The sequence below is a fragment of the Nerophis ophidion genome, linkage group LG03 (assembly GCF_033978795.1).
Source record: "Nerophis ophidion isolate RoL-2023_Sa linkage group LG03, RoL_Noph_v1.0, whole genome shotgun sequence".
NCBI classification, from domain to species: Eukaryota; Metazoa; Chordata; class Actinopteri; order Syngnathiformes; family Syngnathidae; genus Nerophis; species Nerophis ophidion.
In genome coordinates, this window is record NC_084613.1 from 43,773,634 (window position 1) to 43,785,472 (window position 11,839).

Here is an 11,839-nt window from a genome sequence, read left to right on the forward strand (position 1 = left end):
TTATAGAACTTATTTAATGTGCAAATTGAGGGTACATACAGGTTTTGGAGCAACATAGGTTGCCATCCAAGCAACGTTATCATGGACGCCCCTGCTTATTTCCGCAACACAATGCCTCGCCACATTCTGCACGTGTTCCAACAGTGTGGCTTTGTAGTAAAAGAGTTGGTACTAGACTGGCCTGCCTGTAGTCCACACCTTTCTCACATTGAAAATGTGTGGCGCATAAGGAAGCCTAAAATACGACAACGGAGAACCTGCACTGTTGAACAACTTAAGCTGTACATCAAGCAAGAATGGCAAAAGAATTCCACCTGAAAAGCTTCAAAAATTGGTCTCCTCAGTTCCCAAACGTTTACTGGGTGTTGTTAAAAGGAAAGGCCATGTAACACAGAGGTAAAAATGCCCCTGTGCTAATTTCTTTGCAATTTGTTGCTGCCATTCTAAGTTAATGATTTATTGCAAAAAAAAAAAGTTTCTCAGTTTGAACATTAAATATTTTGTCTTTGCAGTCAATTCAATTAAATATAAGTTAAAAAGGATTTGCAAATAATTGTTTTCTGTTTTTATTTACGATTTATACAACGTGCCAACTTCACTGGTTTTGGGTTTTGTATATGTTGAGGCCTACTGTTGTGTATAAATACTTGTTTTCCTGACAAACAGTAGAAAGAAGTGAGCGAGCTTTGGGGGGTTTCATTTCCCTCCTCTCTGCTGACCTCATTAAATTCTTCTCCACTGCTGCTGGTGCTGAATCATCACTTCCTCCTCATGATTATTACGCCCACCATGATGCATCATAGTTACACATCAGCAAGCAGAGCCAAGAGCTCACGTGGAACAAAGAGATTATCTGCTTTAGTAACGGTTTCCTCATGTCAAATGATGAAATGACTGGTTGGAGTAGTATCTGTGGCTTCACAGTCCATTTGGAACAGGGATGTCAAACTCGTTTTCATTGAGGGCCACATCACAGTTATGCTGCCATCAGAGGGCCGCTTGTAACAGCAAATATGTGAATTTGCCTCTGGATTTCATTATTATATAAATTGTTTTAAGTAAACTCTCGATTTTACAGTAAATGGAAAAACAGTACCACTGTTTTTTTTGAGGGGGGGGCAGGGATTTACAGAAAAAGCTGGCAGCTTAGTTGCCAGAATTTGTGTGTTGAATTTACATTGGTTTTTACAACATTCTATTGTTAATGGAAAAACATTACCAGTTCTTTTTTAATTCTGGCAACTTTTTTTTTACTGTAAAAACAAATGTACGGTCTTTCCATTTACAGTAATACACCGTTAAAAACAACTGTAGATTTTACCGTCAAAAACTGGCAGCTCAGTAAACAGAAGTTTAACGCAAAAAACAGTAGTAGTTTTTTTGTTTTTTTTTTAACAGTAATAAGCTGTAAAGAACAACGTAAAATTTATTGTAATCTTTAATTATTTGATGGGTAGTTTGCTGTGAAATTAAGTATTTTTATTTAGACAAAAACATGTTTGGAAATATGATACTCTGTAATATTTGTTGCAATTTGTATAAAACAGTGCAATACATTTTCATAACATGGTCACTACTGCCTAGTTTGTCTTGTTATATTATTTTTACTGTTATTTTTTATTATTCTTATTGTTGCTTTTTTTGTTCTTGTTTTCTGTTTTATTTCCATTTATACCCCATTTTATTTACTTTTTTAATTCGATCTCAATTCTGTACACTGCTGCAGGAATTTTAAATTTTTCTGGGGGAACTCTCCTGGTGAATCAATAAAGGACTATATATTAACTAATAAAGTTTAAAAGGTATGCAATGTCAAGCAGTATATATATTTTTTCTGTCAAAATGAAAAAAATACATTACATTTAATGAGGAAATATGAAGTACTTTATTGACACATATCATTGCCAGGTGTTTGCAGGCCAGATAAAATGAGGTCGTGGGCCGGATCATTCCGCCAGGCCTTGAGTTTTGATACGTGTGATTTAGAAGAATGTTGTGAAAACAATATAAACGCCACAGCAAATTTGCATTATTCTCCTGTTGGTCAACATCACGTCTTCCTCTCTGACCAAGTCTACTCTGTTACAATTGGTCAGGGTGGAGAGTTGGTGAAGTGGTAATAGAGCAGCAGTAGTAGGACAACCAAAAATCTTAAAAAGCACTTCCCAGACAAAAGTTTAGTGTCTGGGCTTTTTGTTTTATTGAGTATGACCGCAAAAAAAAACACCATGGGGCCAAAGAAAGTTGTGAATCCCAGCACTTTGATAAAGAAGGTGAGAGACACTATTGGACTGAAGGAAGAACTCGTAGCACAGTACGAAGATGTTGTCTGTGTGACTCTCACACACCCTCCTCCTCCTTGTTTGCTCACCACTGTCTTCCCCAACAAGTCTGAATTAAGTTCATCATTGCATTGTATGTATTTCACATAGTTTTAGCATGTACATTTATTCTGTATAAAATGTGTTTTGTGTTTATATTTCTGGGACTCTGCAACACATTAACAAACTCCAGAGTCCACCCAAGTGGTAGGGGAATTTCCACAAGGTAAATACCATGCATTTAAGTGAATGTTTTTTTAATGTTTGCTTATGACATTCTGACAGTTGTGTCACAATATTGGAGTCATTTTTTAATTTATTAACATTATGCAAACAAGTCATTTACAGCAATTAATCAGGTTTAATCTCATCTCAAAAGTGTGATTAATCTGATTTCAAAATAATCATCCGATACAAATTTAAAGTCTCTGACTTTTTAAAATGTTGAGTTTATAAGCCCTCCACACAGCTTTCACACCCACTTCTAAACATTTCATGTGCTCTTAAAGCATGAAAATTTAAACGGGTCCTCAATTTTTTATGGAGTCAATTGCACTTTAAAGTATGCAACTCAGATGGTAGTAAGTGAATTGCAAATATTGAGAGAAAAATGCATTCTTATGAAAGCATGTATCCTGTTTTCAATCAATCAAAATTTGTATTTAAACAGCATACACATGCAGGCAAATTGCAAAACAAAGTGTTTTACACCAATATATCTTCTAATAATTGCAGAAGATATAGTACTTATTAAATACAGTAATAAAAAAAGGACAACTAAACATAAATAAAAGTAACAGTATCAATAATAGTAATAATAATGATAAATAGGAATATCCATCCATCCATCCATCTATTTTCTATCAATAATAGTTGTTTAATGTTTTAAATAGAGAGAAAAAAAGAAAACAAAATTAAAACTTAGTTTTAATCTATTGTCTAACATTTTGAATCCATTTGGAATCGGAATAAATACAAATTGTGATTTGGATGTAAATGTCTTTTTTTAACTCCCCTCTTTAAAGGTGTATTAAAAAAATGTTGATTCATATTTTTTCTATATATTTTTTTTTTTAGCTCAGTTCTCAAGCAGTCCTAAACTTGCTCATTGGCCTTGTGGTTAGAGTGTCTGCCCTGAGATCTGTGGTTTAAACCCCGGCCGGGTCAAACCAACGACTATATGGGACCCGTTACCTCCCTGCTTGGCACCAAGCATCAAGGGTTGGAATTGGGTGTTAAATCATCAAAATGATTCTTGAGCGCGGCCACCACTGCTGCTCTCTGCTCCCCTCACCTCCCAGGGGGTGGAACAAGGGGATGGGCCAAATGTAAAGGGGAATTTTACCACACCCTAGTATGAGTGTGACTATCAGTGGTACTTTAACTTTGAATGAAAAAACAAAACATATGTTTTTTTTAAACCCATTTGAATGCCAATTTAAACTAATTATGTAATTTTTTTTCCCAATTAGAACATTTTGCATGACAATAGTTATCAACCATAAAGTAAGAACTTAACTTGGCTAACATGATCTCGCAATGTATCGTTGAATATATATATATATATATATATATATATATATATATATATATATATATATATATATATATATATATATATATATATATATATAAAGAACTATATATATGTATTAAAACTGAACATGAAAAAACAACTTATGGGGAAAGATGAATTCCAATACAATAAATACATATAATTAATATTCATGCAGTTTAACCATCCATCCATTTTCTACCGCTTGTTGCTTTTGGGGCTGCGGGGGGTGCAGTTCAATAAATTGAGTTTTTGGCCAAGTTATGGCTCAAAATTCAGCTAAAATCTATCTTAAGAAACTACAAATTTTGCATATACTGTATCCCGTGTGTGACAAATGAAGTAATTTATTGGCACTGTGTGAAGTTTGCATGTTCTCCTTTTTTCTTCACAGCCCAAAACAATGCACGTTGGTTTAATTGTCGACTAAAAGTGAGTATGAATGTTTTTTTCTTTCTTGGTGTCCCGTGATTGGCTACACTATAATATATACCATAATATATTGGAGCGGTATAGCTCGGTTGGAAGTGTGGCCGTGCCAGCAACTTCAGGGTTGAAGGTTCGATCCCCTCTTTCGCCATCATAGTCAACGCCGTTGTGTCCTTGGGCTCCTGCTTTAAATGTAACTTAGATATTGGGTTTCACTATGTAAAGCGCTTTGAGTCACTTGAGGAATAATCGCTATATAAGTATAAATCACTTTACATGAATTCACTTCACTACACAGCACCCTTGACTGGTACACCCTCGATCTTGGTGGTAGTGGCAAGTATTCAAACTACCAGCGCACCTGTGACTCTGAACAGACTGAGTGGTAAAAAGTAAACTGGTAATGTTTGCAGTAGTAAAAGAGTAAACGTATACTTTGCTGCAAGAGGAGTATTTTCAAGGTCACTATTTTAAGCAACACAAACTACTTTGATGCTGTGGTCCACCATCGTTGTTTTTGGTTGGACTATTTTGGGCTTCTCCTACTTTGAGGGTATATGTTTACATGTTAACTTCCTTGTTAAAACGAGAGTGTTCCTATTATTTCTGAATAGTTTCGCTTATGTCGTCAAAACAATCCCTGCTCATGTACACTTGCAAAAAGGACAAAAACACAGAAATGTGCATGTGAGATCAGCACTGGTAATGTCAGACCTCACCTGCCAACCATCATACACTATGTGGGAATCTACCATTTTTCAGTATGTCCAGTATGTGACGCAACTGACTTAACTTGTACACTTGAATCTAAATAGTAGGATTGTGAATCTTTTGGAAAATAACAATTCCAATTCCAATTCCTGAGGTGACAAAACGATTCGGAATCGATTCTCACATCGACACGATTCTCGTAATGTATTGGATGGATGGATGGACGGACTTTATTTATCCCACAATGGACAAGCGGTAGAAAATTAATGGATAGAAAAATGATGTGGTTACAGTGCAGTTTATAAATAAGGTGAAAAGAAACACAAAAGCAAAGAGGCAAACATCATAGGACAAAAACAACATTAAAATAGTGCAGAGCTGATGTAACCATGCAGCTGCCACTTCGGCGACGTCATTTTTATTTTATTTTAGAATTATGATGAAACGTGTTAAAAAAAACAGAAAAGCAGTTTTTCTTGTCCCCCTCCTAAATAAGGATCATTTTTTTCAAGTCAGACTATTTACACTTGAATTTTGATTAATATATTTGAATGAATACAGTCGTACCTAAACTTACGAGCATAAATGGTTCTGTGACGGAACTCTTAACCCAAAACACCTGTCAATCAACGTCTCAAATTGAAATTGATCTAATTGGTGCTTGGCCGAGCCAATTTAAATGTGTGGCGTGCCTTTTGAAATTTAAAAATGTAACCTTTAGATCATGAATATTGTATACAACAAGTCAATAAAATGCACTACTATATACACTAATATACAACATTTACCTTGGAGAGTGGACTTCTACGTTATCTCCTTCCGGCTGCTTTGCCGTCAAACACACCATCAGCAGCTTGTTTATAAACCCATTGATAAATGTCTTCTGTTTGGATATTATTTCAACATTTTTGACTGGGGTTAGACTCATTTTGCTTCAGTACGGTGCAGACGAGCAGTGATAAGCTCAAACTGTTTCACCCAGTCGACTACATGCTCTGTTATGTTTTTGATGATTGATTTCTTTAATTCAATGAATATCCTCCATTTCTTCTCAGCTCCGTCCTTCACACTTACTTGTGTCCTTCCCATTAAAAAAAGTTATGTCCATCTCTAGTTAGAAACTAATGCTAGTGAGTAAGAGCAGATGTTTCGGTCGTATCTTATAAGTTTACTGTGACATTTGCTATGCCAATTAATGGCGGAGATGCTTGAAACTTAAAGCATAACAATTAGCCAACAGACAGCTCTTATCTCTAAACACTCTTAAAGGCCTACTGAAATGAGATTTTCTTATTTAAACGGGGATAGCAGGTCCATTCTATGTGTCATACTTGATCATTTCGCGATATTGCCATATTTTTGCTGAAAGGATTTAGTAGAGAACATCCACGATAAAGTTCGCAACTTTCGGTCCTAAGACAAAAGCCCTGCCTCTACCGGAAGTCGCAGAGGATGACGTCAAATGTTTGATAGCTCCTCACATATTCACATTGTTTTTAATGGGAGCCTCCAACAAAAAGTGCTATTCGGACCGAGAAAACTACAATTTCCCCATTAATTTGAGCGAGGATGAAAGATTCGTGTTTGAAGATATTGATAGCGACGGACTACAAAAAAAAAAAGTAAAAAAAAAAAAACACGATTGCATTGGGACGTATTCCGATGTTTTTAAACACATTTACTAGGATAATTCTGGGAAATCCCTTATCTGTCTATTATGTTGCTAGTGTTTTAGTGAGTTTAATATTACCTGATAGTCGGAAAGGTGTCTACACGGGTGTCTCAGGGGAGTCGACGGCAGCTATGGACGGCACAAGCTCAGCTTTTCTCCAGTAAGAACTGACTTTTTGACCACAATTTTCTCACCGAAACCTGCTGGTTGACATGTGGTCGGGATCCATGTTCTCTTGACCGCGCTCTAATCCATAGCAAAGTTTCACCTCCAGGAATTTTAAACAGGAATCACCGTGTGTTTGTGTGGTTAAATGCTAAAGCTTCCCAACTCCATCTTTCTACTGTGACTTCTCCAATATTAATTGAACAAATTGCAAAAGATTCAGCAACACAGAAGTCCAAAAAACTGTATAATTATGCCGTTAAAGGCATACTGAAACCCACTACTACCCACCACGCAGTCTGATAGTTTATATATCAATGATGAAATATTAACATTGCAACACATGCCAATACAGCTTTTTTAGTTCACTAAATTACAATTTTAAATTTCCCGGGAGTTTCGTCTTCAAAACGTCGTGTAATGATGACATGTACGCAAGACGTCACAGGGTTTTAGGATGTGTGAGCACTACGCACACACACAGCTAAAAGTCGTCTGCTTTAACGGCGTAATTACACAATATTCTGGACATCTGTGTTGCTGAATCTTTGGCAATTTGTTCAATTAATATTGGAGAAGTCACAGTAGAAAGATGGAGTTGGGAAGCTTTAGCCTTTAGCCACACAAACACACGGTGATTCCTTGTTTAAAATTCCCGGAGCTGAAAATTTACTATGGATCAGCGCGCAATCAAGCAGACATGAATCCAGACCAAATGTCAACCAGCAGGTTTTCGGTGAGAAAATTGTGGTTAAAAAGTCGCTTCTTACCGGATATCAGCAGAGCTTCCGTCCTGCTGCAGCTTCGTGACTTCCCTCAGAGACACTGCGCGTCAACACACCCGTGGACAAACAACTCCGACTATCAGGTAATATTAAACTCGCTAAAACACTAGCAACACAATAGAAAGATAAGAAATTTCACAGAATTATCCTAGTAAATGTGTTTAAAAACATCAGAATCCTTCCCAATGCAATGGCGTTTTTTTTTCCTCTTTTTTTTTTTTTTTTTTTTTTGTAATCCGTTGCTATCAATATCCTCAAACACAAATCTTTCATCCTCGCTCAAATTAATGGGGAAATTGTCGTTTTCTCGGCCCGAATAGCACTGTTTGTTGCAGGCTCCCATTAAAATATATGTGAGGAGCCATCAACATGTGACGTCATCGTCTGCGACTTCCGGTAGAGGCAGGGCATTTCTCTTAGCACCGACAGTTGCGAACTTTATCGTGGATGTTCTCTACTAAATCCTTTCAGCAAAAATATGGCAATATCACAAAATGATCAAGTATGACACATAGAATGGACCTGCTATCCCCGTTTAAATAAGAAAATCTAATTTCAGCAGGCCTTTAAAGCAGACGACATTTAGCTGTGTGTGTGCGCATACTTCCTAAAAACCCGTGACGTCTTGCGTACACGTCATCATTACATGATGTTTCGAAGACGAAACTCCCGGGAAATTTAAAATTGTAATTTAGTAAACTAAAAAGGCTGTATTGGCATGTGTTGCAATGTTAATATTTCATCATTGATATATAAACTATCAGACTGCGTGGTGGGTAGTACTGGGTTTCAGTAGGTCTTTAAATTGAACTACGCTCAATGTTCCTTATAATGTGGCCCAATATAAAGTGATATTCTACGTAACGCGATCGTGCAATGAACCCCCAATTTTCGCCTGTTTACATTGCGGTGTGGTGGCGATAGACTGGGGTCTAGGACTAGCTAACGACATAAATCTGTTGTGTGTATCAGTAGCTTGTACCATGAATTGATTAACGCGGACCACGACTTAAACAAGTTGAAAAACGACCATTTAGTGGTCAATTGTACGGAATCTGTACCGTACTGTGCAATCTAATTTCTATCAACCAATCAATCAATTGTAGGCCCTTTAGGGTTGCTACAAACTATGCTAGTTAGCTCAATACGGCTAACGCTAGTAAGCATGTCCACGGCATGTACAATTAGGAAGTTAGTCTGCTCTAACTGGCGGACACGTCCCTCGAGCAGGGACAATCTCCCCATGAACAGGGGGTAAGAAGAACATGAAACCATACTTACTTGTTTCCTTCCCTGAGTCGAGTTCAGCAGACTTAGGACCAGGGCTAGCTTATAACATATTTCAGGTGACCTGTGATTAGAGTAAGGGTGCATGTGCAGTCAAAATATATCGTATGAATAAATCTGCATTTTTCCATGATTAATATGATACAGTTTCCTGTGATTAATCACATGTATGACCCATTGGGGAGTCTGCGGTCACCATGTACCCTGCAAATTATTTGCCATTTCCCAAGATTTAAAATTTAATACCTGGAAATGTCCTTAGTTTTAGGTGTTTGTTTTTTTTAGCATGAATGATTATATTTTTTTCTATTGTAGGTTAAAAATGCAGAAAGATTAAAAAAAAATATTCAAATAAGATATTTTGGTTTTCCCAACATAGAAAATCTTGTTTAAATATTCTGCAACAACATAAGGATGCTTAATTTAAGAATGGCAAGTTGACTAATGCCTGTTTTCAGAATAAAATACTTATTTCTAGCTTTAAAGTCCTGTTAATTTGTAGAAATACACATCTTAATTTAGAATGTCTTACTACCTGCCCATGCAGCTAGTTAATTTCACTAGTTTTTTTTTTTTGTCCTAAAATCTACAGTTGTTATCTTAGCTCTAGTTTGCAGTCTACAATAAACAGGTGAAGCGAATAGTGAAATGAATTATATTTATATAGCGCTTTTTCTCTAGTGACTCAAAGCGCTTTACAAAGTGAAACCCAATAAATAAGTAACATTTAAAAAAGTGTGGGTGGCACTGGGAGCAGGTGGGTAAAGTGTCTTACCCGAGGCACAACGGCAGTGACTAGGATGGCAGAAGCGGGGATTTAACCTGGAACCCTCAAGTTTCTGGCACGGCCACTCTACCAACCAAGCTTTGCCGCCCCGTTTTAGCTTCTTCCATTTTAACTGCAGTGCCTCACCACCAACACAATCAATCTCAGCTTCTGCCCTCTGGCCAGAGATTTTTAAGACAACATAATATAGATGCCGTTTTGTCCCAGCTGCCATGTTAGAACTAAACAAGTTGTATTAATATTTTGCACATAATTGTGTGACTGTTGTCTAAATGGGTTGGCCCTGCAATGAGGTGTAAACTTGTCCAGGGTGTACCCCGCCTTCCGCCAGGTGCAGCTGGGATAGGCTCCAGCACCCCGCAACCCCGAGAGGAACGAGTGGTAGAAAATGGATGGATGGATGTTTTAGTGTATTTTATTCTTCTATTTTGTGTATTTAATTCTGCCCTGTCCCAAACCTATCTGAAGGTGGTATTCTATTATATTTTTGAGAGGAACATTGTTTACATTAACAATTTACAAACCCCGTTTCCATATGAGTTGGGAAATTGTGTTAGATGTAAATATAAACAGAATAAAATGATTTGCAAATCCTTTTCAACCCATATTCAATTGAGTGTACTACAAAGACAAGATATTTGATGTTCAAACTCATAAACTTTTTTTTTTTGCAAATAACTAACGTAGAATTTCATGGATGCAACACGTGCCAAAGTAGTTGGGAAAGGACATGTTCACCACTGTGTTACATCACATTTTATTTTAACAACACTCAATAAACGTTTGGGAACTGAGGAAACTAATTGTTGAAGCTTTGAAAGTGGAATTCTTTACCATTCTTGCTTTATGTACAGCTTAAGTTGTTCAACAGTCCTGGGCCTTGTTGTCGTATTTTACGCTTCATAATGCGCCACACATTTTTGATGGAAGACATGTCTGAACTGCAGGCGGGCCAGGAAAGTACCCGCACTCTTTTACTCCGAAGCCACACTGTTGTAACACGTGGCTTGGCATTGTTTTGCTGAAATAAGCAGGGTTGTCCATGATAACATTGCTTGGATGACAACATATGTTGCTCCAAAACCTGTATGGACCATTCAGCATTAATGGTGCCTTCACAGATGTGTAAGTTACCCATGCCTTGGGGACTAATACACCCCCATACCATCACAGATGCTGGCTTTTGAACTTTGCGCCTATAACAATCCGGCTGGTTATTTTTGTCTTTGTTCTGGAGGACACCACGTCCACAGTTTCCAAATTTAATTTGAAATGTGGACTCGTCAGACCACAGAACACTTTTCCACTTTGCATCAGTCCATCTTAGATGAGCTCAGGCCCACCGAAACCGGCGGCGTTCCTGGGTGTTGTTGATGAATGGGTTTCGCTTTGCATAGTAGAGTTTTAACTTGCACTTACAGATGTAGCGACCAACTGTAGTTACTGACAGTGGTTTTATGAAGTGTTCCTGAGCCCATGTGGTGATATCCTTTACACACTGATGTCGGTTTTAATTGCAGTACCAGCTGAGGGATCAAAGGTCCGTCATATCATCGCTTACATGCATCTATTTCTCCAGATTCTCTGAACTTTTTGATGATTTTACGGATCGTAGATGGTAAAATCCCTAAAATCCTTGCAATAGCTCGTTGAGAAATGTTGTTCTAAAAGTATTCGACAATTTGCTTACAAATTGGTGACCCTCTCCCCATCCTTGTTTGTGAATTACTTAGCATTTCATGGAAGCTGCTTTTATACCCAATCATGGCACCCACCTGTTCCCAATTAGCCTGCACACCTGTGGGATGTTCCAAATAAGTGTTTGATGAGCATTCCTCAACTTTATCAGTATTTATTGCCCCCTTTCCCAACTTCTTTGTCACGTGTTGCTGGCATCAAATTCTAAAGTTAATGATTATTTGCAAAAAAAAAAAATGTTTATCAGTTTGAACATCAAATATGTTGTCTTTGTAGCATATTCAATTGAATATGGGTTGAAAATGATTTGCAAATCATTGTATTCCGTTTATATTTACATCTTCTATTTACAACGCAATTTCCCAACTCATAGGGAAACGGGGTTTGTATAATCGTACCAAATGTTTGTATTCCTTGTATTGTGGTATG